This window comes from Cenococcum geophilum (assembly GCF_001692895.1).
Source record: "Cenococcum geophilum 1.58 unplaced genomic scaffold K441scaffold_19, whole genome shotgun sequence".
Taxonomy (NCBI): domain Eukaryota; kingdom Fungi; phylum Ascomycota; class Dothideomycetes; order Gloniales; family Gloniaceae; genus Cenococcum; species Cenococcum geophilum.
The window spans coordinates 1,223,038-1,233,241 of NW_027137577.1; positions in this window are offsets into that span (position 1 = coordinate 1,223,038).

Here is a 10,204-nt window from a genome sequence, read left to right on the forward strand (position 1 = left end):
ATAAATTAAGCCCATATTATTTCGTTAATAAGGAACTGTTATAGTTCCTCTATCTTCTCTATAAATTTATTTACTTCTATAACTTATAAGGCGTAATAAATAGGGTAAGGAATATTACTAAAGGGTTTAAAACCCATTTATAGATACTAGCTATAGTTAGCTAGGAATGGGGAGACCTTTATAATTTCCGAAACAGAATTATTTGTGGTAAACTTGGCGAATATAAGCTAGTTAATCTAGTTATCTTATAAGTATAACGTATATATCCAAATATACTATTCTATTATAGCGTTTACACGTTTCATTTAACCGTCCGTTTCTAAATAGTATGCTATAGACAACAATACTTTAATGCGGAGTTAGGTAGTTAGTTTTTTCTAAAATACAGAGATAAACTGGCTGCCTCTATCAGAGATAATTATTTTGGGGAGTCTGTGGAGTTTCTATATATAGTCTAGGAACAGTTAGGCGATAGCAGGTGTTAATATATTAGAGTAGGCGATTAAGTGTCTTATCTTAGATAGTCGGTCTATAACTATTATAATATTTATATAGCCCTTACTTATAGGGAGGTTAATAATAAAGTTGATTAAGACGTCCTTCTATTTTTAGTCCGGAATAGGCAGTGGCTTTAGAAGGCCGTTATATGTCTTATGCAAAGCTTTAGCTCGTCGGTAGATATAATAGCTAAAGACGTACCTTTATGTTGTGTTATATATATTCGGCTAGTAGTACTCCCATTAGAGTAGCTCTAGGGTTTTTTCTTAGCCTAGGTAGCCGGCTACTAGTAGGTTATATACGTGTTTGAGGAGCTTAAGCTTAAGTTTATTATAATTAGGGATAACTAGATAGTTCTAGTAATATAAGCGGTTTCCGCGAGCTTTATATTTACTTAGAAAGATCTTCTTAGAGCGTCTAACGCCATCTTAAATTAGCTTAAGCGTCTCTTAAATGAACTCGTTATTTAGGTATTTGTTAGTTATAATCTATTTAATTAATCGATTAGTTATTTCGAGGACTTATACTGTAAGATCTTTAGTAGGAGGGTTAAATAATTTGGGGCGAAGTAGGGTCTAATTTCGGTAAGAACGTACCTCTTTTAATGCTGGCGCGTCTTGCAAGCGTTGGGTTAGGGTATTAGGCTTCTAGCCTTAAACGCCTAGGCGGTATATAATTAAGAATTAGAAATGAGATAGGTATTCTAACTAGTGGGCCTAACGGTGGCTTAGCTATTTCGTGGTTATAAAGTACTGTAAGTTCTTATAATCACTAAGGACCTTAATTAGGAATCCAGCGCCTTCTAGTTCGGGTTACTATTACTTAAAGTATCTAATAATAGCTAGCAGTTCCTTATCGTAGATCTTATAGTTATATTTAGCTAGGCTTAGTCATTTTAAGTAGTATACTATAGGGTGCAATACTCCCTCTTTATTATATTAAGACAGGATATCTTTAGTGACGTAGTTGGATAAATCAGCTTTTATAACACTTATTTGGTTTAGGTTAAAGTATTAGAGCATGGGCGTAGTAGTAAATATAACCTTTAGATAAGTAAAGGCCTTCTTATATTCCTTGTTAAAGATAAAGGCTTTATCCTTTTAGGTTAGAGCTATAAGGGGTAAAACTAGGGCGGAGAAGTTATTAATAAACCGTTAGTAGAAATTAGCAAATCCTATAAAGGCTCTTACGTCCTTAACGTTTTTAGGTTCTTACTAGTTTATAATTACTTTAATTTTCTTTAGGTCTATTTATATACCGTTTATAGAAATAAAAAGCCTAAGGTATAGGACTTCCGTCTTATAAAACTTGCATTTATTTATATCTAATTATAGACTAGCTCCGTGTAGGGCTTATAGGATAAGGTTAACGTATTTCCAATATTTAGTTAGGTTATTACTGTATATTAAGATGTCGTTAATATAAGCAGTATAAAAGATATCTAGGTAGGGGCGTAGGGTATTATTTACGTAATGTTAAAATAAGCTTAGAGTATTTGCGAGGCTAAATGGCGTTACTAAGTATTTAAATAATCTATACTAAGTACAAAATGCGGTAAGCTATTTATCTCCCTTTAATATACGGAGGCGGTTAAATATAGAGATAATATTAAGCTTTGTATAGTAGCGAGCCTTACTTAGTTGGTTTAGTGTCTCTTATATTAACAGGATTGGATATTGGTTCTTAATAGTAACGGCGTTAAGGGCTCGGTAATCTACGTAAAAGTGTAGACCGCTGCTAGGTTTCTTAACGAAGATTACTAGTACGGCTATAGGTAAAGAGCTTACTCTAATAAATCCTTTACTTAGGTTCTCGTCTAGATACTTTTATAGTACTTAGAGTTCGTTTTAGGATATTCTATATAGGGGTCTAAATCTAGGCTACTTTCCTTCTTTAAGTATAATCTTATAGTCGTATGGTCGGTGTTCTAATAGCTTATTAGCTTTCTTTCGTAAGAATGCGTTTAAGCGGTAATAGTACTCTGCTAGTACCTTCGTAATAGGGTTAATATGCTTCTTTAGTGCTAAGGCTTTCTTAATATTAGCTATTATAACAGCGAAAATTATATATTTAGGCTTCTTAGCAAGCTAAGCTAGCGAAGTAGCTTTAATTATGCGGATATCTAGGGTATTAAGCTCTTTTAGATCGTCTATAGTCTCTTATATAGTTTCTTATTTAGGTTTAAGTTTAGTGTTAGGTATAGAGTTAGTATTAGATTTAGGTTCGGGTTCTTTAAGTATTCTTTTTATTATAGGGTACCAGTTCTTCTGGTACTCCTATATACTAAGCTTAAGCTTCTACTTAGTTTAGGGTGGTGTAGTAGTTAGGGTTAGTTCGTAGGGTTCAGTAGGATTTCCAGATCTTTAGTGGATATTGGTGGAAATCTTATATTAGTGGAATCTGGTGGATTCCTTAGGCGTAGGGTAGATATTAGTGGAAATCTTAGGCTAGTAAATCTTAGTGGATTTCCTAGGTTTTAGTTTAGGGTTAGGGTAGCAAGTTATAAGGCACTTCTACTTATAACGGGAGGCGGTAAATAGAAGCTTAAGGTTATTCTAGTTAATAGTTACCTTATATAGCTTTATCTAAGGTTATCTAAGAATTACCAGGTAACCCAAGGTGGTAACAAAAAGCTTAATTAGTTCTTTATGGTTTAGGTATTAGAGTCTTAGGGCTGCTACGTAGGTAATACGGCCTAAAACGGTGCATTTGCCGTTAAATCTAAATATATTAATATACCGGTTAAGGGGGGTTAGGGTAAAACTATTATCTTACGTAAAGATCTTATTAATAAATCCTATGCCGCTAGCTCCTATATTAATTAGGATTTAAGTGTTAGCCTATTAACTATTCTGCTAAAGACGGCAGTTAATAGTTATGCTACGGTCCTAAGAGTTGGAGTTTGTGACGTTAAATGCGTTTAATAAGATCCTAAGGTAGAGCCGTTTTAGAGAGCGACTTAGCTCCGGAACCTTCCTTTTAGAGGTAATTAGGGCGGGGTTCTTATAGAGTGTTGGTTGGAGCTTCGTCCTTATAAATAGTACTTACTAAACGTAGGGCTAGAACTAGATAAAGATTAGAGACGGTAACCGGAAGATTAATGCGGTAAACGGCTGTTAGTATTAGCCGTTCGTAGATCGTTTTAGTGCGTAGGTAGGGGGATAAGGCAGTGTTTTAAGATATAATCCTTTCTTCCGCATTTAAAGTAGAGGCCTAGCTTAAGGCGTTATTCTTATTTAGAGGACCCTAGTGGGGCGTAATTTAGGATTCTAGTGTTAATATCTATAGCGTTAGGGTGCTTAGGCTAAGATAATAACTTAGTAGACGTTTACGGGATTGTCGTATTATATTAGGGGGCAGGCTTTAGTGTTAGGCATAGTATATTGTTATACCGTTTATTAATAACGTTTACGCAGGCATTAAGGGCTTCTAGTAGGTCTACGCCTATTAGGGAGGTTTTTAGTTTAGAGCTTAAGGATTTAATAAGGCTGTTAATTAGTGCGGAGTCGTTCTAGCCTGTTTCCTTTACGTAACGGTTAAATTTAGAGAAGTATATTAGAAAGCTTTTTGTTTTTTAAGTTATATAGTTTATCTTTCTTTAAGTAGTAGCTTAGCGGTTTAGGTTACCGTATATAGCTTTAAGAAGTATAACTAGACTTAGTACTAAGTTTGGTTAAAGGGGTTTAATAAGGTTAGCTGCGTCTCCTCCTAGTTAACTTAGGGCGTAGTAGAGTTGGTTAGTTTTGGTTAGGTAGCGGTTAGTATTACCAGTTAGCTTATTTTTAAGCTGGCTTAGAAATAATCGGAGTTTTTATTATTTGCTAGTAAATATTAGAGGGTCTGGTAGTTGTTTAGATTATTATAGTGCAGTAGTTGGTTTGGGGTAAGTAACTACTATAGGTTTAGGGCTTGCGTTCCGCGTGTTTATTTCTAGAGATAGTGTTTAGTCTTAAGGTCCTAGCGTAGGCATCTTAAGGGTACGGACTTCTTCTTAAAGGTCCTTAATTAATTATCAGTATTATGCTTCTTATTCGGCTTATTATTAATTTAAAGTGGCTTAGTTCTATACGAGGGCTTCTTATTCGGCTTGTTATTAATTTAAAGTGGCTTAGTTCTGTGCAAGGGCGTCTATAAAAGACTTCTATATTTCTGCTAATTATTCTTAGAGTGCGGATATAATACCGGCGGTTGTTATAGGGGCTTTGGGTTCGGTTTGTATTTTAATAGTAGTATAGGTGGTTAACGTAATATAGTGTTATAGAGTGAGTATAAGCGGTAATAATATGTAGCAAAGTAGATACTATTAAGCTATATATATAAACTGTGTGATAAGGTTAAGACGTTACGTAAGGAGAGAAGGTAGGGAAACGGGAAGAAAGGGTATATATTGTTAGCTTAGTTACTTAGTTAATACGTGCACGGAGCAGAATAGGATTTAGGTGGTGGTCTTAGTAGAACTTGGCAGGATTTGGTAGAACTTGGCGGAATATGGTAGAATATAGCAGATTGCTGTTAGATTGCCGCAAATTGCTATCTTGTGGTTAGTCTCTAGTTGCTGAGTTGGTGGAAATAGGTGGATGTGTATAAGGTATTATGGGGGTGTCCCGTGACATATAGGGGCCTATAGGAGAATAGTACGCGCTATACTAGAATATAAAGTAGTAGTTTTACTAGTAGACTTATATATTAATATAACTACTATATAGAGAATAGTTATAGTATAAGGCTACCTAGTAAAAGAAAATATATACTAAATATTAAAACGTATATAAGGAATAAGATGTATATAGGAGCGAAGGTCCTTAAAAAGGGCAATACGCCTAAGTATACTAGCTAGGAAGCCCTCTACCTATAGGTAATAGAGAGAGAGAGAAAAAAAATATAGAAACTACTAGCTTACTAGGCGGAGACCTAGCGCCGTACTAGTAGAGTACTATTATAGTAATAGAGGATAAAGAGGCTATTAGTATAGATAGAGATCTACTATACTTATCGCAAGATAGGTAGACCTTAAATAGAAGCGATAAAAAGGAGGTAGTAAAAATATAAGACGTAGCTATATAGAATACCTATAGTTAATACTAATGCTCCCCCTATATAAAAAGACTAATAGAGGTAAAATCTATAGCCGCCTTCCTACTATGGATAGAGATTTTAAGCCTAAATATATAGCTAGTAAATATCTATATTCTAAATACTATACCTTAATATACTTATAGATAGCCTATTTAGGTTAGTATACTATATACTACTTTTCTATAGCTACTGCTTAGTAAGGTACTAGCTATTTATAAATATAGGTATAAATAATATTACCTATACTCTTTATCCCATGCAACGCTGGCGTCCAATAAGAGTTGTCGCGCGAACACAATTTTTAAATGTGCGGACGCGTCTGTGGAAGAAACTTTGTGGCTGTAACGTCTATAAGAAATTCATTCTATATAGGAAGGACGAGGATGTGGGGCCTTATATATTACACGACTCTCCACCAAAAATTAAAAGTCTCATAGAGCGTTTGTATATATATATTAAAGCTTTAAATTCTTATTAGGCCTTTTAATCCTAACGATTTGATTAGCTGATCCTTATTATAACCGTTAACGCAGCAGGGTTGTTATAGGATAAGTAGGCCTATAAAGTTATATTATTAGCTTATAGGCATAAGGGGTTCTTTAGTAAGTTTTAAATAGTATATAAGATCTAATAAGGAGGACACTAAAGGATGCTCCCTTTAGCCCCTAACTGAGAGTATACTAGAAGGTTTAAAGAAAGCTAGTGATAATAGCGTTAATAGATTACCAGATACTCTCTAGTATAACCTAAATAGTTTAGATATCTAAATAAAGTAGGATAGTATATAAGAATTTAAGGTGACCTAAAGATAGAAATATATTAGTTTGGTAAAGTACTAAACGTTATAACTAGCTATAAAGGAAATACTTATTCCTTTTATTACCTATTATTTATACCTTATTATAAGTCCTGTTAAAAGCCCTATAAAGAACCTTATATAAGGGAAGTAAATTAGTATGACGTAATTATAATGAATTAATACTTTATTAATATATTATATACGTTATAAATTATATTGCGATAGTTTATTATTTAGCTTATATAGCAGTAGATTAAATATAAGACCCTATGTACAATTTAATTAGGTAACTTTTACTAACTATTAAGATAATAGGTCGCGTATATTTATAGTATTAGGAAATAGGCGACTTATAAGGGGACGAGCCTAAATATTCGCTTTAGTGGCTACTCCTATAAGAGGCGTTATTGCGAGATAGGTTTACCCAACTGCAATATAATACCTCTTTCGAATTAACAGAACCGGAGTATATATCTTATTAAGAGATACTTATACAGTATAGTACAGGCAGGATGTTAGGCTTGAAGAGAATGGGTTTAGGTATAATGAGTATCTAGTATTTGACCATTAATAAACGGGCTACTTAACCTTAGTAAAGGATAGGGGTATTTTAAATCTTAAGGGACTAAGATAAAAGAGGTAGTATGGTCTTATTAGGGACGTTTTAAGTATCATATTATTAACTACTTAGAGGAACCTTAAGAAGCTATTTTAGTTACTTTAGGTACGGTCTAGTATAAGCTAGTAGAGTACCTATGTAAGAGGATGTATCGAGTTATTATATGTGCTACGTATTAAATAGGAATAGACTTAGTACCTATATATAAGACGTATATTCACGGTATAAGAAGGAATATAGGAAAAAGCCCTATAAGGGGGAAAACCTAAGTATTTCCTTTTAGCTAGTTTTACGCGTTTCGCCTTTACCTAGCTAGTATATCTTTATATCTTTTAGTCTGCCTTATATACTATACTTCTTAAATATATTAGAAGATCTAAAANGAGGTAGTAGAAGAGTCTAGCGATTTGCTAATAAGCCGCCTATAATTAGGCGGGGGTATTTAGTCCTTAAGGGGCTAGAATAGGGCGTATCCTTTAGTATCCTCCTATTAGATCTTATGTACTATTTAAAACTATTAAAGAATTCCTTAGTGTATAAGCTATTTTACTACTACTTATAGGTCTCTACTTATAGAGAGTATTTAGGTAATATTATTTATGCCTATACTAGTAAGTAGCTAGTCCCTTACTAAGCGGTAGCTATAGAATAGTAGTATATAGCGTATTAACTAAATAGGCCACCCGTATATATATTAAGGTAAGATATTTAGAATATAGATGCTTATTAGCTATATATTTAGGCCTAAAACCTCCATCTATAGTAGAAAGGCGGCTATAGATTTTACCTTTATTAGTATTAACTATAGGGTGTTCTTTATAGCTACGTCTTATATTTTNGCTTCTATTTAAGATCTATCTATCTTATAATTAGTGTAGTAGATCTCTATCTATATTAATAACCTCCTATCCTCTATTACCGTTATAGCGCTCTACTAGTATAGCGCTAGGTCTTTACCTAATAAGCTAGTAATTCCTATATTTCCTTTTCTCTTTTTACTACTTATAGGTAGCGGGCTTCCTAGCTAGTATATTTAGGCGTATCGCCCCTTTAAGGGGCTATTGCTTTATATATATATCTCGTTCCTTATATATATATATTAGTATTTATTATATATTTTCTTCTATTAGATAGCTTTATACTATAACTGCTCTTTATATAGTAGTTAAGTTAATATATAAGTCTAGTAGGAGAACTACTGCTTCGCGTTCTAGTACGGCGCGTAGTATTCTCCTATAGGCCCCTATAGTTCTATATAGGTACTAGTTTTATAGCTTANCTAGTAGCGCTAGAAAGCTTTTTACTAGTACCTTACCGCCTAGTTCTAGGCCCTAGATNTAGGAGCTGTATAGCACTATTAGCCTTACTACTGCTATATATAGTAGGCGTATATATTTAAAAGGGAGTCTCTATATTAAAGTAGTAATTTATAATACTATCGAAAATACTACTACTCCTCTATAAGTTGCCTATATAATATACTCGTTCTNGTTTAACCTAAAGTCTACCTAAACCCCTAGGACCTTAAGGGTAACTTCTAGTTTTACTTCGCAGCTCTAGATATTTACTATTAAAGCTAGNTNACTACTTAATTTTTTCCCCTTATAAAGTAGATAAGCCAGTATTTATCTGGTACGAATTTAGCGCTATATTGTTTTGCCTATATAATATACCTATTATATACCTAGTTTAGCCTANTATAGTTTTCTACTACTATATTTCCCTATATAATTAGATTTATATTATCTATAAATTTTAGGACTATTATATCCTAGCTATTATTATATATCTCTAGTAGTTTAAATNTAAAGAAAANAATTAGAATTAGAANTAGGGGTAATCTCTATANAATACCTATAGGTATTAGTATTAATTCGCTTTTATAGCCCTTAAATATAATTTTTATAGTACGCCCTATTAGAAAGGCTTAGATAAACTTAATTATCTAGTTTAGTAGGCCCTTATTTCTTAGGATCTATAAAAGTCTCTTATATAATATATTCTAGATAAGCTTACTNTACCGCTTAAATACTAGAGGTAATTAGGGAGAGGGCTAAAAGGGTCGATTTTTTCTTTCTTACGCCTATTTATATCTACGGTAGTGGCTCCTATACTTCCGCTGCTTCTTATATANNTTCTATAACTATCTTTTCTAAAAGCCTTTTTGGGGTTAGTAGCTTTCTAAAATAGAGTAGTCTTTTTTTATACCTTTTATAAAACGACCATAGTTATTGCTTTAAAGTATTTAAGTAGTTCGCCTCTCTAAAGGTAGGCAGTTATAGCGTTAGCGAGTAGTATTACTAACGCTTCTACTATAGCTCTAATTGCCTTATTTAGGGTCTTATCTAGCCTTAACGCTTTACTAGTAGGGAGCTTTAATATAGCGTCTTTTATTTCTTTTACTAATATTATATAACTTATTTTAATAGGTAAGGGGTAGAATTAGCTACTAATATTCTATAGATCTGCTTAGCCCGCGCCTAGAAAAAACCTCTCTACTAATATTTTAATTTTTCCTCGGTATTATTTATATACTAGTCCTATTCTATTTAATAAAGTATAAGTAGGTAAAAGTCACCTAGCGTCTCTCTAGCAGCTTGCCTATTTTACTTTAATTTACGCTAGAGTCTCTTATTATATAGTTTAGTAGGGTTTAAGGTAATTTCTTTTAGGAATTAGCGCTAGCTATTTCTACCCTCCTTTTATATTATCTTCTTAGGCCTATTCTTTAGGGCCTTATAGCTCTATTAGTAGTAGGCTTTATTTAATACGCTATACTATCGCCTTGCCCNTTTTACGCCTATAAGTAGCTAGGCCGTCTCTAGCGACTATTTATAGTAGGCGTATTTTCTAGGCTAGGCCTTTAAGTAGTATTCTTCTAAGCAGTTACTTATAATCCTTAAATATCTCTAGTAATACCTAGGGTATAGCTACTAGCGCTATTATAACTTCCTAGGCATACTTTTTTAAGTTAAATTCTTAGTAGCGTAATATCTCAGCGAGTTTGTTACGCTAGTACGGCCGATATTAAGTATTATCCGTATAGGTATATACGCTAAGATATTACCTATATAAGCCTTCTAGTCCGTAAAGCCGCTTAGTTTAGTTAATAAATATCTCTCATACAATATAGGTCGATTAGACTCCTTAGTGTTCCTCTTTTCTAGGTAGACTGATGTCTAGTTAAGACTAAAGTAAGCCCCACGGTTTAA